Source organism: Otolemur garnettii, unplaced genomic scaffold (assembly GCF_000181295.1).
Source record: "Otolemur garnettii isolate 467f Iridium unplaced genomic scaffold, OtoGar3 scaffold00040, whole genome shotgun sequence".
Classification (NCBI taxonomy): domain Eukaryota; kingdom Metazoa; phylum Chordata; class Mammalia; order Primates; family Galagidae; genus Otolemur; species Otolemur garnettii.
The window spans coordinates 12,286,333-12,297,876 of record NW_003852435.1 but is presented as its reverse complement, the minus strand read 5'-3'; the positions used below and the strand labels follow the sequence as shown (position 1 = coordinate 12,297,876).

At 36.5% G+C, this 11,544-nt stretch overlaps 1 pseudogene; it reads right to left on the bottom strand.

Moving 5' to 3' along the window:
- Positions 1-1,801: 1,801 nt before the first annotated feature.
- LOC100942918 lies at positions 1,802-3,114 on the bottom strand (annotated as a pseudogene).
- Between the last annotated feature and the right edge of the window lie 8,430 nt (positions 3,115-11,544).

Here is an 11,544-nt window from a genome sequence, read left to right as displayed (position 1 = left end):
TTCATGTACAAAATGAACTAGTATTATTACATTTTACAGCTACAAGGTTTCCATTGTGGAGTGGATCACCATTGCTGGAAAATAAGCTCTATCCAAAATGCACTGCTTAAAATACAAATACTACTGCAAAAATATACTTTGATATAATTTTTTTAGATTTTTGCCAGTTTATTTTAGGATAGATTTCTTAAAATAAAATGTGAATGTAAAAGAGCAGATGCATATGTAATTTGCCAAATTCTCTTTCATAATTTTGGACCATGTTGTTTTCCCAATGAAAATTAATGGGTTCCTACTTCTCCATAGCCTTAGCAACAAAGGATTGTGCAACGTTTTGAATTTTTGCCAAACTAATAGCTAAAATATGGCATATAAACATAGTTTTAATTTTTATTTATATTCAGATGTATTATTTAAACATCTATTTTGGTAGCTTATTATTACTAATTATAATACGTAAAAGAAGTAAACTAAGAATTTAAATTTAAATGACACTTGAATTAGTTTCTTTATTCTCCTACACATATGTATCTTTGTTAAAAAGATTGATTAATGCAAAATAGAAGTCATATATTAATGAGGAATACATATTTTGGAAATATATGTTGTTCTCAGAAATATAGTTATTTGAGGAAAATGTAATAGAGAAATGTTAAAATGTACTAACAGAGGTAAAAGGATTAACAAGGTAAGCTGAGAACCCTTTATAAAAATAGGAAAATGCATACTAGAAAAATTATATGAGCAATGTAATGGACAAAAAGTCTGTGAATATTGGGCAGAAAAAATAATATTAGGTCAAAGGAGGAGATAAAAGAAGCAGGGAAGCATTGTTGATTAGATTTCTCTTCAGGTAAAGTACATCACCTGGGCTTGGAGAATCTAAGAAATGTTGGGATAAAAATGCTTCTTCAAAAATTATCTCTTTAGAATAAATATCAGCAATTATATTTATATGTAGGAATATGAGTTGGGTATAACACCCATAATACCCATAAAAAGAAAACACAACAAAACTTCCATATCTATCTCTGCTACCCAATCTCAACCATACTCTATTTTTTTTTTTCCTGCATCTTGCGTGTTTTTATTGTCCTTGGAGCTGAAGCCCCTACCAGAGTGATGCCAGAATTTAGTCTTCAGTAGGTTCTTAGTCTCGGTGATTTGAGGAATGCATCCACAGACCACAGATCAGTGGTAAGACAGGATTTATTTACAGAAAAGAAAAGAATACAAAACACCAAAAGTCCTGGCAGAGAGAAAAAAGCCAGTCGGGGGAAAAAAGCTCTCTCTCTTTCTCTCTGTCTCTCTGTCTCCTCATCTGTCCCCAGGCTCTTTGTCTAGAGGTATATACAGGGGCATGCGTTCCTTCTATATGAGGCCAGGAAATGAATGGATACAGTCCCTTCCACTGGGGCAAGGTGAATGAATGTATTAATGAATGGATGCAGTACATTCATGGAATTGAGGCCTAGGAAACTTACATGAAATTGACCTAGGTCTAGGAAATGGGGGTTCCCTGTTCTGTCCTAAGAGGAAAGGGAAGGAGACACCAAGGCACTGGCGTCTCCCCAGCAGTTGTGTGACCCCTCTGGCTACTGGAGCCTCTGATGAGGGTGGCAGGCTCCCCCTTGCCTAGGCTCCAGCCTGCTGGTTCATCTGCCGGCTGCCAGCTGCAGCAACAGCCCCCAGGCCCAGGCTCGGGGTGAAGCTGAGCTGGCTGGGGCACCACTTGCCCTGTATGAAGAAACTGCCTCCTTTTGCTAACATCCCAGAGCCAAGCCGTGTGGTGGCAGCTGGCTTAGATGGTAGATGGCTTGGCCCACCCGACATTGAGGATGAGATTATCCTAGCTAAAGCCAGACACCCCAGCAATGGCACATGCAGCATCCTCACTGCAGTGGAAGATTGTGAAGGCAAAATCCTTGGACTGGCCAGTGGTCTTGTCCTTAGCCAGATAGATGCCAGAGATGGAGTCAAAGGGCCAGAAGAGCTCCTGTAAGTCATTCTCACATGAGTCCTCTGAAAGTTTGGTGACATGGATGGTGTCATTGATGCAGGACAGGTGGTGCCACAACCTGCAGCCTGGGAGGCTCCAGTAGCAGGAAGGGCCAGACACCTGCAGGGGAGACACTGGCTTCTTGCACTTCTGACTGGTGAATTTCATGTAAGTTTCCAAGGCCTGAGAGTTCATTGGACAGCTGGCTGTAAGAGACAAGACCCATGCCCTAAAAGTAAACATTGAATTCTGGCAAAACACCCCCCTGTGACTATATATACCCCTGAGCAGAGAGCCCTGAGACAGAATTCAGGAGGGAGCAAGAGAGCTTGTTCCCCACCAGGGTTCTCTCTGCCAGGAGCTTTGATTTTTGTAGTTTTTCTATTCTTTGTTTCTGTGAACAAATCTTGTCTTCCCACTGATCTGTGGTCTTTCTATTGTTGGTTGGGCCCCATCCCGCAGGCAAGGTGGCACGTATTTCCCTATCTTGTCCTGAGCTGCCTGCACAGGCTCCAGCTCTCCTGGCAGCTTCTCTTTCTTGTCAGTGGACAGCCCTAGCTGCTTGGCCAGCTCCTGCGTGGGCCCCACAGTGTCCTTGTAGAGGCAATGCATGGTCCAGCAGTCTCCTATGCAGATGCGGTGGGACACTATGCTATCTTCTGGCCCTTGAGCTCGTTCACTGGGTCCTCCTCCTCCTGGCAATTCAAGTCATCTGTGCTGGTGATGAATATCATGGAGATGTCATTACTAATACTGGTGGTGGCCACATTGGTCCTTGGGGGGCAAACTCTGAGTTACCAAACTTTTTTCCAGTTCTTCTTCCTTGCAACTGCCTTTGAGACCTTCTGGGTCTCAGTCCTGAAGGTGCTGACAATCTTGAACTTCTTGCCATCACTATCTGTTTTGTACTGGATCGTTGTCTTTATTTTGATGTTGATGACCTCCTTGGGAGGTGGCAGTGGAGCTCTGGGCAGTAGCACAGGCTCCAGGCTGGTGTCTCTGGTGGCCAGAGGGAGCCCCTGGAGGAGCTCACTGGTGACACATTTGTCCTCCTCTCCCTCCTTCTCTACCTGGTCAGCCTAGCTGAGCTTTGAATCAAAGTCCCCCATCGGCATTTCAGAAAGTCTACCCCACACAGCTCTGTCCCAGGCCCACAACCAAACTCTTTAAACCAGATTTTTTTCCATGGTAAAGTGAACAGTTAACATCTACATTTTCTCATATATGATTATTGTTTTTGAAAATTACTTTTCATAGAGTGTTTACACATCATTTAGTTTTTAATTGCAAACATCCACTGGTATCATTTTTATGGCAAACTAACATCAAACCTCATTCATTTGAACTTATATTTGTTCACTTAATTACCAAACTTACATGGATAATATCAGGTCTAATATTTGATTAAGAGGATTAGAAAGTGTGTGTATGAGTGAAGCAGTATTGGTTGGAGGGGTGATGGGTAAGTGAAGTGTTTGTAAATTCAAAAACAAACAAAAAAAGAAAATTTAGTAATTATAGAAGCTGTCATACTTTAGGCATATTTTTTCCATAAGTTTTTATTTGTTTATGACCCACAGATAGTATATCTGAAACTGTTGTGTCTTTTCCAAATTCATTCATTATAGTCTCATAATTTAAATGATTTAAATTAAAATTAATCAGGTATGAAATAATATTTAACATATTTATAAATAATTAAATTTTAAGTATATATACCCACCTTTGGCCATTACTTCTGCGACTAAAATTTTAATTTTTGATTGATCTAACTAAAAACTTTTACTATGATTTTTGAAAACATCAATTACATATATCCAGAAAAGAAAATCTGGCCTGATCACTGCATGTGGAAAAAAAAAAAAGCAACATTTTAATTCAAAACAAACGCTATGAATCAACAGTATAACTCAAAGTCTTTTTAAAAAGCAGATAAAATCTTAGGCTTAAGGTATATAATAAAAGAACATAGATCAAGGGAGGAAATATGTAATTCAATGGTTAGAATTTATCTGGATATTATACACAAAAGCCCACATGCAGTGTCATTGTAATTCTTAATACAAAGAGTTCATTAACAACATTAATTAGCAATAGTAAGAGAAAAATTTTTTTCATTATGATACTCAAATACTTACTGTAAATCAGATGTCAACAAATAACAGGCATATCTCAAAGGTTATAACCAAAATCAAGAGGTTCCAAAAGTTTATAAACACTCAGGAAATGAATGAAGTTGATAATGGTATGACCTTAAATAATAAACAGAGAAGTTTATGATTAGGCTATACGATATTTAAAAAAAAATTATTTCTGTCCTGTCTAAATTTTTTATAATACATGTAAAAAAACATGGATGGGAATGATTCTAGTGATAGTCTGGGTTTAAATAAAGGTGGATAGGTCGTTCCAATTTGCATTATTAGTAGCTTTGCAAAAGGAACCGACGTGGCCATTATTTTTTCTTTCTTTTAACAAACTTGTGGGTGGTCATTTGCTTGCAATAAAGGACACAAGGATCTGTAAAACACTACAGCTACTCTTTTTAAAGTTTACAACAATCTATCTTTGCTGAACTAATTTCAGCATCTTTTTTAGTTAAGTTAATCAGATCACTTTTGTTATTTGTTTTTAAGAACACCCCTTCCTCAACATACACAAGATAGACAGTGAGTTTACAAATGTTAAATTTTTGAAAGTACTATGTATTTCACCTGGATAGGATAGATTTACATTAAACTTCAGTTGTAGAGTTTACATATAAACATTTTTATTGTTCAGTATCTTGCTCCTTTTAAGAATTAATGAATATGGATTTTTGTCCATCTTTAAACTCCACTGGCATGGCTGAAACATACTAAATTTTTTTTTTATCAATTTATAAATTCTGTTGTGTGTTTGCTTTTTTATTTGTAGTTTATCTGGAGAGATATAGATAACATTTATGATCTTTACTTGCTCATATGAGAATTGCTGCTGTTAAAATACCCTGAAAACAGCATTTCAAATTAAGCCAAAAATGATTTGCCCCATGCTGTTGTCATCTTGTGTGAGACTTAAACAAGAAACAACTGTGAAATAAAAGCTTCTAGGAGTGCCCAGAAAACTGAAGCAAAACATGAAGAAGCTCAACCATGACCACATAGTACATTTCTAGTAAATGAAAAGAAGATGATATTCTGTGACATAAAATTCCCAAAGATCACAAAACAAACAGATTGTATTTCTAAATATAGTGAGAATTTATAAAATGGCTAATTTCTCTGGTATTATGGTCTTTAATTGAGCAATGATGCGCTAACTGGCATATTAAATTGTGATCCGCTGAGTGTGATATTCTTCAAAATTAGAGGAAACACTTTTTAAAAAATCAAATATTTGCAATATCGAGTGTCATTATTAGAAGAATGATCTCGGATTTTGCTTGCTTCCATCAAAATGACTATCCATTTGTTGTTGGGTCAGAGACGCTAATTTGTAGAACATTTTTTTCAAAATTTTGACTGCTGCAATAGCCATTTTCTTGACAAGTTTTGCTTTATTTTTTAGGTTTTAAAACTTTTCCTCCTGGGGTAATGTTACTCTAGTACCTGATAGAGTAGAAAAGCACTGAATATATCTCAGATCAACCATCCTTAGTCAGGGTTCTGAAAGTTACATAAAGCATTATGGAAGTCATTATTTTACATAAAACCATAGGTTGTACTTCCAACATAAGCCTATTTAATAGAATCACATTTGGAAGTAAAATGGTATTATTAGTGAAAGTTCCATTTGGAGAGCTGATTATTAGCCATTACAAAGGGAGAAGATCCACCCTATTTCCTTTTCTATCGGACCTCCTATATGGGGATTTGGGGAGTGTAATGGTATTTGAAGCCATGGTTTACCTCAGAATTCATATACAAGTAATAGTAAATAGGTTCTATAAAAGTTATTCAGAATAGTTCTATAAAAATCAATTTACAGTTAAATTTATATTTGATACTCATGGCATAATTCTCTTTTGGTGAATCCTTAGGAACTTGAATCAGATTACACTTTGCTTAAGTGGAAATGTAGCACACACTCGCTCCTTTCAGTACTGAGGGCTTATTCTTTTGTGAATTTTGAAATTAGTAATTGCAATATCTAACATTCCAATATATAATATACCACGAATAAAAGAATATATATGCTTGTTTATTTATGGATATGTCTTAGCATATATGATATTGGGATTAATTTAGGCTTTTTTAAACAATTAATGTAATGTGGCAAGAACTATATATATTCTTTAAAGCTTTTCAGATGTCATTAAACTGTATTTATCAATTACATTTTATATGCATTCATATTATTGACTTTAATCCAAATAATATCTTTATTAAATAAATGCTACCTGTTCTAAGCAGGTGTACACACAAAGAAACTTGCCTAAGATCTGCTGTGGTAGGTGATAGGCAGGTGGATTTGTCTGGAATGATTTTTTAAGGTTGGGGCTATAATATTTTAGAACATTTAGTCAATTGAACGTAAATCAGAAGGACAATATGTAAAACAAATAACGAGTAGGAAATTTAGGTTAACTGAAATGGAAACAGGAGAAAGTTTTGGCAAAGTTCACATACTGACAAAGACACAATAGTCTCTCATAATCTTTAGTCTTAAAACTTCCTTCTTTTAATGTGTGTGGTTTCATTTTTATTACAGTGTTACAACAGATACAAATTACCAGAGCTTTCTTTCCAAACAGGCCAAATAATTAAATTAATTATTTCATAAGTCTATATGCTCAAGTCTAAAGTTAACCCACAGACTTCTCCCTAAAATGAGTGCAAATCTTACTGAATTTTCCGAGTTAGAAGCACTTGGAGAAGAAAAGTCTTTCACCTGTTGTTTTTAATGATGATTTCGGTTGATCTACATCTGATATCTATAACACATACATACTGTAGAGGACAGATTCAATTAAATAAAGGGTTAGAACATGGGAAAGAAATAGGAAACACTGATAATCAATCCTTGTGATCTTTCTCACTAAGCCTGGACAGGACCTTAAAATCCTTCTCCACGTGTGCTCCAGGCAGCCACTACCAATTGATCAGAGGTGGCATGTAAGTTGAAAACCTATTTACCATTGCTGCCCTCAGTTCCATTCTCAGCACTGCTGCCAGGCTTGTCTTTCTAACATTCCGTTCTCCTGCTAAAATCCTTCAAGTGATTTGACAGTGCCTTCAAGATGAAGTATAAGCTCCAGAATATCTCATAGAAGGCCAGTATAGAGTTTGCCTATCTCTTCAGCCTTGATGGTAACCCCACTCCCCCCAAGCACATCTCCACACCAAAGACCCATGTACACATATACATACGTGACAACACTCACAAATACCCACACACATACCTGTATCCTAGGCAAATGATTATATAACAACAAAAATAATAATTAGCAACCCTCTTTCATACAAGTTACATGTATTGTTACTTTCTTTTTTACCTTCCATCCCCCCTTCATATTTTTCACTCAGTGTAATTCTTTCTTAGCCTTTAGGACACATCTCTTTCCCAAATACTTATGCTTGTTAAGTGCACAAGAAGTCTATTTTATTGAAAAAAAAAAATAGCACCCTGTATTATCATGTTACCTGGATTGATTGTATCTTTGTATTGGCTTAGTTATCTGCCCCTCTGGGTAGACTGAATGAACTTGAGACTAAATGTTCTTAAAGATAATTGATTGCTTTTTGTGATGCAGAGGGTGAGTGTACTATATGGTGGGCATTCAGCAATTTACTTGTTTCTTTAAGTTGAACATATTTTGTTTGACTATGTTACAATTAATATATTAACATGCATTTATCACATAATATGTGCTAGTTATTATATGTCACTTAACTTTGACAAAATCCTATCACGTAGGAACTACATTCTAATTTTAGCGATGAGAAAACTTAGATGTCCTTAGTTAATTTCCTCAAAAGGAAAGACTGGGATGAGGCTCATTGACAAAATGATCTATTTAGAAAGTATCCCCAAGGAGAAACCAGTAGAGAATGGAAGAAGCAGATTGGGAAAGGTAAAGAAACCAAACAAGGGTTTAGTTTCTAGCTAAGTGTGGCTTTATTCCAGAGGGAAGCCGTGGAGTATAAATTATGCCTTAAATTTTGTTGTTGAGGAAAATGAGCTGAACTTTCACCCTCCTGCCCCAATTAGTCATTGACTAACAATACCTTAGACAGATGTAAGCTTCCGGGCACATCCTGCTCTCTAGTGTAGGCAAAAGGGCTTTAGTTGCAAAAGGGAGTCCTTTGAATAGAGTCATTGGTGCAGCAATTTGAAACAAATGACACAGGTGAGGATGAAATGAACAAAAACACTTGAAAGCTGAAAGCCTCTGGAGGGCATCTGGGAGGAGTACTACAGTTTTCATTATAAGGAGGTTAAATAACTTAACCCAGATTCTCCCAGGTAGGTGATAGAGCTAGTATTAAAACCCTGGGAAACTTATTCTAAAGTCTATGCTTTTAACTACTGTATAGTGCTGCTATTTCTTTTTATATTAATTTAGAACTTTAATCCTTCAGCCTGGCCTCTGTCCAATTGACTGAACTTCCAGCTAACATACAAAAGGTGCCAAAAAATGTGTACACATCTTAGGAAAGGAAAAAAAAAACGTATTGTAATTGTAATACTCAAGCCACCTTTGACTTCTGCAATTATATGAGATATAAGATAGAATATACAAGATAAAAAAATGTTATCAGTGTATACTATTACAATTTTAATGCAGTTTTTCTTTTCTTTTTTTTTTTTTTCTTTTTTTGACACAGAGTCTCATTTGGTCACCCTTGGTGGAGTGCTGTGGCATCATAGCTCACAGTGACCTCGGGCTCCTTAGCTCAAGCAACTCTCTTACCTCAGTCTTCTGAGTAGCTAGGATTACAGGTACTGCCACAATGCCCAGCTATTTTTAGAGACAGGGTCTCACTCTGGCTCTGGCTGGTCTTGAACCTGTGAGTTCAGGCAATCTATCCACCTCGGCCTCCCAAGTGCTGGGATTACAAGTGAGATCCACCACGCCCAGCCTATCACTCACACTTTATTATGAAGAATAGATCACAACTATGGCCCAAATGAAGGAGGTGGGGGTGGGAGGGGAGAGGGGAGGTCAGATCCAGAGAGGGTTAATGGTGGGATCACACCTATGGTGCATAATGCAAGGGTACATGTCAGATCTATTAGTATAGAGTATAAATGTCTTAACATAATAAGTAAGTAAATGAGATGACATATATATTAACTAGTGTGATGTAAGCCTTCCTAATTCTATATGAAATCAGCACATTGTAGACCATAAATGCATTAACGTACACATGATCTATGTGTTTATGATTTAATAAAAAATAAAAAAAGCATATACATTTTTTGGCTCCCTCTGTATAGATGCTACACTCTAAAAATTGAAATTGAGGTCTGACTTTTTTGGAAGGTTTATATTTTACAAGAGGGTGAGTTATGTACTGGGAAAGAAGAGACTTAGGATCAATTTTGGTTTATAACCTTAGATCAACTCTGTTTGTCCAAGTTCTCAATCTAAACAGAACCAATAGGATTCATTTGTGTGTGTGTGTGTAGAGAAGGAGAGAAAGCAAGAAAGTGAGAGAGAGTGTGCACTTTGTTTTGCTAAATTGACTCTTACAGTATGTGGTCATTGGCAAGCCCAAAGTCTGTAAAGTGAGTCAAGAGAGTAGAGACCCAGAAAGAACCCGATGTTACAGTTCAGCTAAAGGCAATCTGCTGGTAGAATCCACCCTTTCTCAAGGGAGATCTGCCTTTTTTCAGTTCAGGTCTTCAACTGCTTGGATGAGGCCTACCCAAATTATGAAGCACATTTTGCTTTATTCCTAGTCCACTGACTTAAATATTAATGTCATCTAAAACGTGCTCACAGAAACATTCAGAATATTGTTTGACCAAATATCTATGCATCATGGCCCAGTCAAGTTGGCATATAAAATTAATTGTGTGTGTGTGTGCGTGTATGTGCATAATTTTTTTTCTTTTCAAAGACTAAAATGATAAGATAATCAACATTTGGCCAGAATTCATTTGATCATCTGAGAATCTAAATATCATTGTTCTGTCTGAAAATTTTGGAAATACTGCATTTCATTGTGTAGTTAAACATAATGAATCAATAATCACACGTTTTAAAATCATTGTGTCCTTGGCTTCAAAGTAAAAAGCAAAATAAAATATTCCATTTCAACTCTGATTAACTTCATATAAAAGTTAAATCGCCATTGCGTAGGTTAATTTTGGTTCCATTAAAATCCTCTAGCTGTGACACATACACATACACACCTATACACATACACACACATATCTATATATACACACATTTGTTACTGATCAATATTTTTCTTGTCCCCTGCTCAAGAGTAGGCCAAAACCCTGAGATGGCACATATTACAGGAGAAAACTTTAATATCACAGAGTGCAATGAGACAGGAGAGCCATCTCCACTCCATCTCCCTGAGAACTTTGGGATCAGGATTTGTAAAAACAATTTGGCAGACAAAAAGGTAGGGAGTTGGTCTGATGATTTCCTGGAGATGAATTCATATGGTTGAGAAGCAGAAATTATCTTCTTGAGCTGAGTCAGTTCCCAGGTAGAGGGTTGTAGAACCTGGTGATTCAGTTCCTAGGATTGGCCACTGGTCTGGTTGGCATCAGTTTGTCCAGTGGAATGCAGAGTCTGGAAAATATCTCAAGAACACTGTTAGGTTTCACAAGGGTGGTATTATCTGTGGGAACAGTTAAAATAGCGACAGATTTTATGACCATCAAGCAAAGAAACAATGGTTTGCCTCTACCAAATTTCCTATCTAATGACCCTTTATTAATTTTACAAATGGTGGTTTGATGATTCATACACACACACTCCTACAATTCAGTAATATGTGTTTGTTATTACTAAGTAATTTATTTGTGCCTGAATCTTTTCCTTTTCTAAAATCTCTTCTGGACCAACTGAAGACAGCTTTTTTGACGTGAGTGAATTTTTGGATGACAACTTTGAAATTTGTAATATTTAATTGAATTATTATTACTTAATGTGTATGTCATGGGTAACGAACATGATAGTTCTCGATGTTATTGTAAAGAAATGCATGACAGTTAAAGAGAAACATGGTTTCTGAGGGTCATGTGATGCTATTTGGCCTTATTCTTTGTTATATAAAAGTGCTTTCCACAAGCCATAGCTAGAGTTTAGTAAGACATTTTATAACCTGAATGTATTCATTTTATTTTGCTGTGTAACAAATTACCCCAAACTTAGCAGCTAAAAGCAAAGACCTATTATCTCATGGTTTCTGTACGGTGAGGTATGAGAACAATTTAGTTGCGTGGTTATAGCTAATAACCTTTCATAAGGCCACCTTCAAGTGACTCATGCGACCGCCGTCATTTCCCATTCACATAAATGGGAACTGCTTTTAAGGACCTCGCATGACTATTGTCAGGCCTCAGGTCTTCTTGGGCTGCTGGCTGAAAACAGTTTT